General features: G+C 45.2%; 1 long non-coding RNA gene across 1 annotated transcript; it reads right to left on the bottom strand.

The window, feature by feature from the left end:
• Positions 1 to 510: 510 nt before the first annotated feature.
• On the bottom strand, positions 511 to 4,114 carry LOC140485509 (uncharacterized). The gene is made up of 3 exons (XR_011962375.1): positions 4,075 to 4,114; positions 1,774 to 1,882; positions 511 to 587 (listed from the first exon to the last, which is right to left on the bottom strand). It is a non-coding gene; the product is annotated as an uncharacterized lncRNA (long non-coding RNA).
• Between the last annotated feature and the right edge of the window lie 1,057 nt (positions 4,115 to 5,171).

The following is a 5,171-nucleotide window of genomic DNA, read 5'->3' as shown; positions in this document are numbered from 1 at the left end:
TTTAAAGGCCCAATATCCATTCTTGCAGCACACTGCTGCTCACAGGCCTCCAGTCCTCAAAGCAACCCTCCATCATCATCATCCTCTGTCTCCTACCTTCCAGGCAGTTTTGTAATGGCTTGCTCTCCCTGCATTCCATGTTATCTAACCCTGCTAACCAGTCTGCTTTGTGGAACCTTGTTGAATGTCCATATAAACAACATTCACCACCTGGCTTAATCAATTTTCTTTGTCACTTCAAAATACTCACTCAATTTAGTGAAACACAATTGTGCATGTACAAAGCCACACTGACTCTCCCTGTCATTCCTTACCTTTCCAAATAGGTGGATATCCTGTTCCTCAGAATCCCTTCCAACAACTTGCCTGCCACTGCCTTCAGGCTCACTGTTCTCTTGTTCCATGGCCTCTCCTTACCACGTTTTAAAAATAATGACACTTCACCTGTCGCTATCAACGATACAAATACCTCAGGAGAGGCCCAACAATCACTTCCCTAGGTTTCCAGAAAGTTCCAGGATACACCTGATCAGGTTCCAGGGCTTTATCCACCTTGATGCGATTTAAGACATCCAGTCCCACCTCCTCTGGAACATGGACACGTTTCAAGTTATCACTTTTTATTTCTCCAAACTCTCGAACTTTCATATACTTCTCCAGTAAAAATGACGTGAAATATTTGCATATCTTTCGCACCCCCTGTGGTTCCACAGACAGCCTTGTTGACCTTTAAGTTGTCCTATTCTCTGGTCCAGTTAATCTTTTGTCTGTGATATATTTGTTTAATCTCTTTGGATCCTATTGCAGGACAACCCAGAAAGGCCAACTTCCAGGACCGTAATTTTCCTCTGACTTGATCAACAATGCCCTCCAACACATACCCTCCACTTCCCGCACCTCCGCCTTTACCCCACTCCTCCAGCCACAATCAAGGATATAACCCTGCGGTCTTCACCGTCCACCCCATTAATCTCCAGATACAGCGCATTAACTTCTGTTATTTCTGCTACCTACAGTCAGACCCCACCACCAGAGACATATTTCCCTCTCCAACCCCTATCTGCATTCCGCAGAGATCATTCCCACTGTGCCTTCCTTGTTCTGTCCACATCCTCCCAACAACCCACGCTCCACAGCCTTGACCCTCCCTTGCCGCCATGGGAGATGTGAAACGTGCGGCCATACCTCTCTCTGACCTCTGACCAAGACCCCAAAAGGATCTTTTCACATCAGACAGAGATTTGCCTGCACATCCCAAAATGTCATATACTGCAAATGGACACTATGGGATTTTTAACATGGTTCATCCAACTAACCTACACATCTTTGGACTGTGGGAGCAAACTGGAACACCCGAAGGAAACCCTTACAGACACTAGGGAGAATGTGCCAACTCCAACACAGACAGTTGCCCGAGGCTGGAATTACACTCAGGTCCCTGGTGCTGTGGAAGCAGCGCTAAACACTGAGCCACAATACTGTGGGATCTTTGGTGCTGATGTGCTGCCCCACTGATACCTCGGTCACTCACCCTGCCTCATTTCCTAAGAGGCAGCGATGACGGAGTGAAATTATCGCTAGACAGTTAATCCAGAGACCCAGATAACGTTCTGGAGACCCGGGTTTGAATCCCATCACGGCAGATTTTGGAACGTGAATTCAATAAATATCTGGAAAAAATAATCTAGTGACGACAAGGAATCCATTGTCATTTGTTGGAAAAACCAATGTGGTTCACTCATGACCTTTAGGGAAGGAAAATGCCATCCTTACCTGGTCTGGTTTGCATGGGACTCCAGACCTGTAGCAACGTGGTTGACTCTTAACTGCCCTCTGGGTAAACGCAGCAATAAATGCTGGCCGAGCCAGTGACAGCCTCATCCTGTGATTGAATGAAGAAAACAGGTCAGGTTTTTTTCCTTCTCTAGCAGGTACATCCTACAAACTGAATCTCAAATGTTCTCGTACACACTGAACAAATACCTTTCCATCCAAGCCCTTAACACTACAGCACTCCGAGGCCATGTTAGTAAAGCTAAAACCACTTATCATTGCATCCATATTATACTTACATATAACTGAGGTCTCCTGGTAAAATTGTGTCTCAATTCCCTGCTGACTATTGGGAGTGAGTCTATAATACAATCCCAGTAAGATGGTCATCCCTTTCTTATTTCTCAGTACCAACTAAATAACTGGCCTGGATGTACTCCCGGGAATATCCTCCCGAAGCCCAGCCATAATATTATCCCTAATCAAAAACACCTCTCTCGCTGCTCTGTTGACCCCTTTCTATCCTTGCTATAGCATCTATACCTTGGAACATTAAGCCGCTCGTCCTATCCATCCCTGAATGATGACTCTGTAATTGCTATAATATCCTAGTCACATATTCAAAACCATATCCTGAGCCTACCTGCCTGACCTCTAAGGCCTCTTGCACTGAAATAAATGCAGTGCAACTGGTCTGTCGCACCTCATTCTGTGACTTGCTCTTGCCTGCCTTGACAGTCTGACTGGTGAACAATACCAGTCTCAGACTCACCTCTTTTCTCACGATCTCTTTAGGATTACCCCGACTCCTTCACAAGTTTAATGCCTCCCGAGTGGCACTAGCAAATCTCCCTGCACGTCAGGACCCCATGCTTTCCCCTTCCTATGCCATTGGTACCAATGTACAATGTCCCCCCACTGGTTATTTTCCCTTTTGAGAATATTCTGCTCCCTCTGTGAGACATCCTTGTCACTGGCACCAGGGCAGCACCACCCCATTCTGATGTCTCACTGTCAGCTGCAGAAACGGCAGACCGTGCTCCTGACTAGAGAGTCCCCTATCACCATCAATCGTGTGGAACTGGATATACCTCACATTGTGTTAGAAGCCAGTCTCAGTACCAGTAACTTGGCTGTCAGTGCTACATTCCCCTGAAAGTGTATTACCACCTACATTTTCAAAAACAGTATACTTGTCTGAGATGCGGATAGCCACAGGAGACTCCAGCAGTACCTGCCTAGCCCTCCTAGCTTTCCGGCGGTAACCCATCTACCTGACTGTATCTGCAGTATCCTGCATTCCTGACACTGCCACCTATCACATTCCCCGGCTCCTGTCAATTCCTCACTGCCACTTCCTGCAGACAATCATCAGGATCATTGAAACTCTCGAAAAGTACTGCCAGAGTATAACAATGCTTACGTTTTATATCTTAAGCATTTAATCAAGAGACCCTAAGACATTAAAAATAAATCCTCACCTGACTCACGATTGTACATTTAATAAAATAAAACCGACTAAGATTGATATTTGAAGAGACTGAAACTCACTGAGCTGATCCCCAGCTCTGAGTACTTCCAAGGGTGAGGTCTCTGAGGTCAGCTGTGAAATATCACTGTTTCTCTTCTCTGCCCACTCCATTTCCAGAGAGGTTTTTAACTTCACAGCAAGTCAGCTCAGAGAGCTCGCTGCTTGGTTTTATTTACTGGGGGTTGCCTTTGCTGCCCAGACCAGTATTTATTGGCCACCTTTACTTGTCTTGGAGAAAGTGGTGGTTAACCGCCTCCCTGAAATGTTGCAGTCCATGTACACCACAGTGATGTTTGGACAACAATCCCCCTCTGGCCCCACAACCCTCCCTGTCTCTGTAAACCCCCTCCGGCTTCAGAAATTACATGGCCTGGCATAAGATTTTTATTTGGATTCATTTTTGTTAAATAAACCGGCCCAAAAAAGTGAAATACTTCACCCCCAAATAAATTTCTGTTGATTGACCTTTTGGAGAGGCTGACACATGGACGTTGCAGTATTTTATCTCAAATTGTACACATAGAATGATGGAAATTTCTTTTAAACATTGCTAAAAATGGAGGCAATGGCTTAATGGTATTCCTGCCAGATGAGTGATATGTACAGTGTTCCGAGAATTAGGGTTAGAATGCCAACATGGCTGATGGCAGCATCGGAATTCACTACAATCGAGAATGGAAAGGAGAATGATGACCATGAAACTATTGTTGATTGTTAGAAACCCATCTGGTTCACTAATGTCCTGTAGGGAAGGAAACGGTCATCCTCACCTGGTCTGGCCTACATGTGACTCCAGACCCACAGCAATGTGGTTAACTCTCAACTTGCCTCAGGAAAAGTACTTTAAAAACTGTTAACAAATACTCTGCAGGTATCACTTAAAAACTGGCTGTTCACATTGGGACCATGTGAATTTCTGAACGGCCTGAACGAAAACTGAGTTTCAGCTTCACCTTCTCCCTGTCTCACATCAGTCTGTTTACACCCAACTCCAAAACACTCTCATTGAGCCAAGCAGCCCTCACAGTGCAGCCCTGTCATTTTCATTGTCTGCTCACACCTACTCTGCCCTCAGCCTCCTATACTGTTCCAATGCATCTCAATGGGAGCTCAGGGACAGCACCTCATCTTTCAATTCAGCCCTTTGTAACCCCAGAGTTAACATGGACCTCAGCAGTTTCTGAATGAACAGACAGTTGTCAGAAGCTGGAACATTCCTCCTGAAAACGTACGGAAATTTGAGTCCAAAAGGACATTTAATGGGAAGTTGCAGGTAATTGAAAATATGAAATTTACAGGTTAACATCATGAAGTGGGTGTTTGGGTCTAACTCTGAGAGTTCACACAAAGAGGCGAGGTGTAATCTGGATAAATCTGTGCTCCCGCTCAGGCCAATATCTCCTTCCTCAGCTGCAGGGCCCAGAACAGAGCACACACCCAAAGGGTGATCCAACCACGAATTTGTACATCTTTCTGCGTTACAAAAATATTGGAGATATCTTCCCACAAACAGAACAGACAAATCTTTCTCCTTCCACAGTAAAATGCCAATGATATTCAGACCCTGATGACTCCATTGACTGTACAAACTTGCTTTTGAGATCAAAGCCTCAATTATTCTGATTTAATATCTTATGAAATGAATTCACAAAACAAAACTCACAGTCAGTGCAGGAAGAATATAAAGACATACTTTTCTGTTGGCATGTGCTTCATGTGTAAATGCCTCTCTTCAAATCGCACCCCCCATCCTAGGAAGCGGACATGCACATGCGCCTCACATGTAGCTTGTCCCCAATAAAGATGGCAGCCATACCCCACGACCTGTCACCGCCTCAGGGCCGCAGCCATTTTCCCATTTTCCCAC

Source organism: Chiloscyllium punctatum, chromosome 14 (assembly GCF_047496795.1).
Source record: "Chiloscyllium punctatum isolate Juve2018m chromosome 14, sChiPun1.3, whole genome shotgun sequence".
NCBI classification, from domain to species: domain Eukaryota; kingdom Metazoa; phylum Chordata; class Chondrichthyes; order Orectolobiformes; family Hemiscylliidae; genus Chiloscyllium; species Chiloscyllium punctatum.
Note: the sequence above shows the minus strand (reverse complement) of the source record. Positions and strands in the feature narration are given on the sequence as shown.